The sequence below is a fragment of the Ceratina calcarata genome, unplaced genomic scaffold (genome assembly GCF_001652005.2).
Source record: "Ceratina calcarata isolate Rehan_Ccalc_2016 unplaced genomic scaffold, ASM165200v1 scaffold127, whole genome shotgun sequence".
NCBI lineage: Eukaryota > Metazoa > Arthropoda > Insecta > Hymenoptera > Apidae > Ceratina > Ceratina calcarata.
The window spans coordinates 208,518-216,676 of record NW_017133726.1 but is presented as its reverse complement, the minus strand read 5'-3'; the positions used below and the strand labels follow the sequence as shown (position 1 = coordinate 216,676).

The window sequence follows — 8,159 nt, the reverse complement described above, 5'->3', positions numbered from 1 at the left end:
AGTTCTGAATAAATGTTTCGACGTATTCATAGGTGAGAATACCTGAGATTTTTCAACACATTTTATCTACGATATTGTTCAAGTCATAATTCTTTTTATTTTTCTAAAATTTCAAGATATATCATTAAATCATTAAGCAGATATAAAATTATATAAAAATCAGTGAGCAGAAGTTGGGAAATTTATCTTACTAAAACAAAATGAAATTAAATATGAATTTTAAACCACACTTTCATTTATCTCATGTGTATACTGTTACATTTAAAATAGAAAATTTTTTTTTATACATATATCCGTTCATTAGAATATGATATGTGCAACAATATATTTCATGTAACAACTTATTCAACTACGACATTGTCTCATGTACATGCAATTTATTTAAATATGTGGATATAACATTTCATTTAGTTATATGTTTCACATTGTGCGACGTCCAATTTGTTTAAATATATGCATACGAAATTTCATTCAGCTGCATACTTCGTCTTAAGACTTATGGACCAGGGTGTACGTCAGAACCTAGGTGTGCTCTGCAATTTTCTTTTCATTGCCGTCGTCGTCCTCGTCACGAAGATATATGCACGTACGTATGTACACCGAGCGGCCCTTTTCTGAACGCGAATGGTATATAGGTCGCACTGAGTACAGAAGATATGTACCGGCCGTACTTTTCCTTTCGCAGCGACGACGTACAATATCTCATCCTGACGAAAAAATGAATTGGTTTCCGCGCACAAAATTATTCGCCAAGCTGAAGCGCGAGGCAGTGAATGATACGATGTGTTGCACACCGCCGTGGTTTTAATCTTACTCACCCTCTTCTCAATTTTTTATTCTCTGTATTCAGTATCATTTTATGCATTCAGAGGAAATTGTTGAATTCCATAAAAATTTGAAGATCAATACAACAAACGATTCGTAATTGATATCTGTACAGAGTCTTTATTATTAACCCTGAACAACTGTAAATAAATTGTGGATTCATTGCATTTATACGTGTATAAAGATTAAGTGTGCAATAAGTATAAAGAATTTAATGTGCAAGAATCTAATTTTGATTTCACGTTAAATGTTTTATTCTGCACAACTTCAGCCTATTTATAAAAGCTTCGGGAAATATATTCTATTAAATAATATAACATTAATTAATTTGACATTAATTTTTATAAATGTACATTTTTATCATGTTAAAGATAAATGGGAGGGGTACAATTCTTTTCGTTAAGCAACTTTGCTCAATGAGATTATCGGTACTGTAATCCTCGTGAAACCCAAATTCGTACTTACATACACTTTGTATATTTATTTCAAGGCTTAACCCTCTCATGCAATTTAAAGAAAGATATCTCACGCAATTCTGATGTATTCACATACTAAAATCCCCGTTTTTTATATATCCCATAATTTATGTGCTCGTATCGTATTAATTGATGTCATTATTTATTGCAGAAATAATAATTTCGTACTATAGTACTTATTCTAGCCTTATCGACCCACGAATAGGACTTGGTTTATATCTTGAAAAGTTTCATCGTTCATTCCTCCATGTCTACGGACACTAACGAAAAATATAATTTATATTATTTTCATGGTCTTTCTTTAACATTCTGAAACAGTATAACATACGTTCCTCTCCTTTTTCTATCCTCTAATATTTCCATAATAGAGAATTCTCCTCTTTTGTAAGTCGTCGCAATCCTCTAACCAGTGTTTCAACGTTTTCCATCCTCTTTCACATATACTACATATCCTTTTATCAATGCCTAGCCAATATCTATTATACGGTTCCATACCGCCGTATATAACTCTCGCTATTAATTTATGACTATTGCCCGTTGCCTCTTTTACACGATATTCTGGAACTGTATACCATACAGTGCGTTTATACTCTCTATTATATGTATTTTATCTACAAACCCCTTGTGTTTCCCTATCTCTGTCTACAATCTTTATCTTCCATTCATGTCTCGATCAATCATACAACATTTTTTTTTCGTGTTTCCAGAAAGTTCTATAGTAATTTCACATGCTATACACTTTTTTCTATAAATGCCCGATCTATCGATTATTTATATTTATTTGTAATTATATTATTAATTATATAGAAGGTGTCTAAAAATTATTGACACAGGTATACATATATATCTAAAAAATAAAGCATCACTGGTCATTGTTATGTACGTCATCATCATTTGGTCATTGTTATATATGTATAGATATAAGTAAGACACTACATATACATACATAGTAGATTTAAGTTATGTATGCTTGAAGTATACCTGTCGCGTGCATTTTCGTACTCAATTTCTCATGGCTCGCCAAAAAAATACTGATACTCGTTGGAAAAATGATTAAAGTTAAGGATTCGTGTTCGGAGTTTTGAACGATCGATTAGACATGCACTGCACGTCGTAAATCTAGGACAAAGGAGACGATATCTCTGACAGGAGCCCGATTACCGGTCAACTGTCAAATTAAAATCTACACTTGCATGGTTCGTGTCTGTCTTTCTTATCGATTCTACATGCTTGCCTGATTTTGAAGAAAATTACGATTTCCCTACTTTTGCTAGACTATCAGTAATAAAATTCCATCAAACTTATGCATCAAAGTGAAGGACAATTCTTTTTGTTCAATGTTTTAATTGTGTTATTCTGTGGTATTGAACACACATTGTTTATTGTTTATAAATCATATGATTTATAAGAAAATATTATCAGCAATGAAATGCTATCGAATTTGTATATAAAAATTTAGAAAGAATGATTGTTTTTTATGTTCTAAGTGTGTTATTCTATGCAACTCAATTTCAATTATTACTCTAAAAGCAAGTGTTATTGTTTTTAGCAAAAGTTAGGATGATTACAGATGATGATGATTGAAGATGATACAGTTGCATCAGATCATTCTTCATAACAGCATGTTCGCTTTTGTTAAAAAAACAGAAAATTCGTCGAATGATTAATAAACATATTATTGCAATGTTTAAACCTAAGTTCAATCAGAAACAGTACGAAACTCGAAGAAGTCCATTTGATCAAGCGGGAAGGCACGGAGTTACGGGAGCGAGGCCACAAAAGGCTTTAGCACGTGCGCGGCGTAAATCAGGGGTAGTAACCTACACAAGTTGCAGGCAGAGGAGAACTCGGTGTTGGCGCTGGGTATGGCGCGCGGCCTGTTTTCAGCATTTCGGTCAGTTGCCGGTGGCGTGCAAACGGCCTGCAATTAGCCCGCTTTCTAATTCGGTTCTCTGACTACTGCCTACCCACCGATCTGATGATCAAATCACGTGATACCCTCGGCTACGGTACGAAGTTGAAGCAACCCGTTACCGTAACTCGATAGCTTCTACGATTCTCAAATAACACAGGCACAGTCAATACGAATAATCATAAAATTATTGATTATTCTGTTGTTTCGTTAGAAAATGTTTTATATGGTGTTTGTGTTTCATAGCTTTCATTGGATTAGCAGTCTGCTGAGTTTTAACGAATTGCAATTCATTTTCGTTTCATTTCATTTTCAATGGAATCTCAGTAAAATGTATTGTTTTAGATCTCGACTCTTGTTGATTCACTCTGCACGTCTACTGTATGTATTTACAAACGTTCCGTAGTCTTTTACTTCAATCTTTCCAATATTGTGTAGCTGGGATAAAAGTATATACGAATTGAAAGGATTAAATTGCCAAAAATTGTGAAAAGATAATTAAAAGACATCTGATGTTTCTGAATTAGATTACTCTCAATAGAAATAGAATTCATTTTCTGTCTTCCTAATCTCATTTTTAAATCTAGGATTGATTTGCTAATTGAAAATAAATCACGAAAAATTGTAGAATTAATTAAGAAGAATACTGGCTGCATCTACTGAAGCATTATTGAAAGGAAAATGTAGAAGTCTTGGAATCGAATTAGAATCAGTATCTTGTCTTTTTACACTTATCTCGTTTTTTAATCAGTTGAAGATTCTTTATTTTGCGAAGGAGGAAGATAAACTTGGTGCTCATTTGTTTCTTGGGACCAGGCAACGATGAGCTCTCCCGATCGTGATTTCCTACGTGGACATTCAAGTTTTACGGAGCGTGAACGAAATACGTAGGAGAATCCTTCCGAACGGGAAAGGGGTTTCGCGTCGTGGAGTGATATTACGGATTCTCCTCGAATCGTTGAATGAAGTTTGCCCACGGACCGAAAGAGAAAGGAATTTTCATCCCCGTGGCTAGGGATTATCGAACACCGATGAAGAGAGAAACGGGAGGAAGTGTCCTGTTCGATCGAGGAGAAAAACGACGGCATCGTTGCACTTGCTCTAACTTTACTCCTAAGTTTACACAAATCAATTATGTCCTGCCTTAAATAATGCACGAATCTAATTAAAAGCCCGAGCATTGGAATTTTATATAAATGAATATTCAATGTTTGGTAAATTAATATTCTTTTGTTAAATTTTAGGTTTTTCAGAACTTCTTAAAGAGATTAGTAAGAAAAGTTTAATTATCGTTGCAATAGAAAGTTTTACACTTGGTGAGAGTAGCAGGAGGAGGGAAAAATGTTAATGAGGACACTTAATTTTGGAATGGGCCGCCAGGAGAGCGTATGATTGAATTTCCCATGAATAATTGAGCGCTCGATGAAACTTAACTGTTCGTTTGCGCGAGCTCGAGCCTTCGTTTGTTTCTCTATCTTTGTTCCTCGTCGAAGGAAACTGGCCTAGGCCAGAAGAAATCGCGTTACTCATGAATATTCATCAACTGTTTAATGAGAAACGTAGGACGATTGATTTTTCTTTGCTTGTCGAGAAAGAACATCCCGGCTAATTAAACGTTCATTTAAAAACGGAGAAGCTTCATTTATAGCCATATCGTCGCGAACGCTAAGCTGTTAATAAAGACACCTATAAAAAATATACGTTTTGTAATTATTTTTCTGATTTGCTTCATTATTCCTTATTCATTCTATTTTATTTATTCAATTTCAATCTTTCGAAAGTTCAATTTTGAGGAACTTCTTACGTCCACTCGTAATTCTCAAGAACGCGATAAAACCAAATGTATCGTGAAATCCGCATTCGCGAAATAAATATTCGCATTCGCATAACCGATTTATCAACTAAATCGTTTCTCCAATCCCCAGTACACAGTTCCCATTCCGCACACTAAAGGAACCTTTTCTTACTTCAGAACTTTTCCGCAACTCGCCTCTCATTTCCAAAGAGTTTTCAGCCGAGGACAGAAAGAAAAATGAAAACTCAAAAAAAGAAACAAATGATGGAATTTATGCCACCTGCACCCACTAACGTCCACGATGTTGCCCGAAGGGAAAGTCGACAGTTGACTGGAGTTCGAGGTCAGCTCCTCTACTGTGAGATTTCACCTGTCGAGAGAGCCAAGGCTGGAAGATTCATGAGATGAAAATGTAACCATTTCACATTTGATACTGCTAAAAGTGCCATAATCATGACGAGAATCTTCTATACAACAGATCTAAAAACATTATACTTAGAAACAATTATAATTTCCCTTCGGCAGAAATCAATACTAATCAGTTACACTCTTATAAACTATTAATTTGTAAACAATTGTTAGTTTGATAGAAGTTTAGCTTATTTTTGCAGTAGGGGCAAGGTGCTGACGCGATAATACTGAGCGGAATGGTAATCGAAGATCATCATCGGCACGGATTGTGAAAATTGCTTCTCCCTCGAACGCGTAAGGTCGCCGATCAAGATCGAAGCGGACCAAGAATGGAACGAAAAGCCCTCGGACTTACCAGAGGGTAAGTCCTAATTTCACGTTTACGGGACGAGATGGAAGATAATTTACGACCGCGTGGTTAAAGTTAATCGGGCAAGAATTGTACAAAAGAACGAGGTTTCACGCGAGAGATTGATGTATCAGCCTATGAAATCAGTTTCCAGATTCATTGCTCTCTTAGTAATTTGAAAGCTATTTATAATAATTGATATTTCACAAAAATTATTTCTTTAGCTCTTGAATTTTTCCTACTTATTCAATTACGTAGTATTAAAAAAGTAATAGGAACTTTAATTGTTTAATCGTTTAATTAGTTGTTTAATTGTTTAAAAGTTTAATTTTTTGTAAATAAAAATGTTACAATTATTGAAAAACAACCCCTAAAATTCATTATGATCTGTAATTATGATGATTTAAATAATGTGCAGTTTACCTAAAAACGTGCGGTCCCTGGCCTATGTCTTACAATTGGAGATTTCTATGCAGTACGCAATGTGTTAATATAATTCTAAACATCATTGTTATTAATATGTTATACAATTTACAAAATGAATTATTAATATCATGGTAAAAGAAAAGAAGAAAGTTGTTTATTATGTTTAATTATAATTTTGTTATTATTAAATTAGTTCGGAACATACAAAGAAACACGAAATCGAAGAAGACCCGAAAATCCTTTACTGTTAATGTGGTGAACTTAGTATGTACAAGTATAATTTATTTCTAGAAGAAGACATTCAAATGACGTTGCTTTCAACGGGACCAGAATGCTTCCTTTATAGAACTGAACGTTAGATATCTAAATATGTATACTTGACTAAATACATGTTCCATTATTCATCAATATATCGAAGATCGCGAAAACGATTTCAGGACAAAAAAACTTTGTGACACAACATTCATAGCGGAATGGTGTTGCCTCAAAACGATTTATGAGCATCGGTAAATTATGGCCTTACTAAATTCTCCTCTGTCAATATAACGTACATACGTGTAGCGGAGACGTAGACAAAGCGATGGCCATTGTCGCTACACCAATAATGCTTCCTGAGACAGTTCTATTCAGTATTCATCGATAAATAAACAGTTAATACGAGCACTATGATGAATGAAATGTCTTTTATCATAGTTTTCGTTGCCTAACTTACACATACACCAATATGTTTATACAGGGTGAGTCACTTCAGGCAAATCACCTGAATAGTTTTTACATTTTTTGACATAGGAAGAAATGTTTCAGATAAACGTTGATCGATTTCGAGGGATACATTACATGATGTATGTAACTTTTCTGCACATGGAGGTGCTACGGAGATTTGAAGGTCAACTTTGATTTTTGAGATAAAATGGTGTATTTTTTCATATATCAAACGACACAGCTAAACATTCTTTATAAAAAAGTATTGATACAGATCACTGCTTTCTTATAAAGAATGTCTAGTTGCATCGTCTGATGTATAAAAAATATCCCATTCTATTAAAAAAAAAACAGACGAAGCTTCAAATATCATCAGCACCTCCATCTCCAGAAAACAATCAAATATAATATAAATAATAAAAATTATTATTCGCTGTAGTATTATGCAGCTTTATACATTACAGTACTACTTAATATCATGAAATAATATCAAATACAGACTGTTTACCTATTAAGAATGAAGTATCCAATGCACCATACAAATTATATCCTACACAAGCGATTTTTGAAAAGTTTTTGATTCAATTACACTAACGTTCTCCATTACGTGATCCGCACTCAATTCTCCGCGCACTATATCAACCTCAAATCACTGCGCGCTCATGAAAGACCAATTAACTGGTCCCCCGAATGACAAACGCGTGGGCGTCGGGTGTCACGGATAGTGGTTACACGGAGGTTGGTTCCAGCGTGCGATTTACCGTCCTTTCCGCCGGATTTACAACGCTTTAAATCGTCTCGGCCTGATATCCATATATGTCATACACAATTATACATCTACAAAGTAAATAGGAATGCAGGATGTCCTGTTTGAAATTTTGCACGCAATTACATCCTTATAGCTCGTTTATGAACAACTTTCAAATAAAACATACCATGCGATAAGATTTTCTTTCGAAATATAACAAGTTTTGTTTGACATTTTTGTGAACTGTTGATTCTTGACCGTGTGATAAAAAAAGGTTTTAATATCAACAGTTAGCATGAGGTGTGAGTAAGTGATAGAAAAAATGAATTTCCAATTTGAGAATGTTGGAAGAGGTATGAGCAAATTTAAAGTGTTCATGTTAAAAATTTTACAAGAATATTATTCAGTTTGGTTTACTTGTTTCTATTTTATATTGCAAAGGCTTTCTAAATAGACTTTCACGATCTTCGAGATATAGAAATTACTTTATCAAAAATCGGAGACAATCTGCAGTA

At 34.1% G+C, this 8,159-nt stretch overlaps 1 long non-coding RNA gene across 3 annotated transcripts in view; it reads right to left on the bottom strand.

The window, feature by feature from the left end:
* Positions 1–235: 235 nt before the first annotated feature.
* Positions 236–8,159, bottom strand: part of LOC113464687 (uncharacterized) — an 8,893-nt gene continuing 969 nt past the window's right edge. The window contains exons 2-4 of one of the 3 annotated variants that reach the window (XR_003389533.1): positions 7,405–7,733; positions 819–1,865; positions 236–707 (exon numbers count right to left, since the gene is read on the bottom strand). This is a non-coding gene — a long non-coding RNA (uncharacterized LOC113464687). Of the gene's footprint in view, positions 1,866–7,404; positions 7,734–8,159 lie in introns of all 3 variants that reach the window. The other 2 variants (XR_003389532.1, XR_003389531.1) reach the window with 2 other exon arrangements.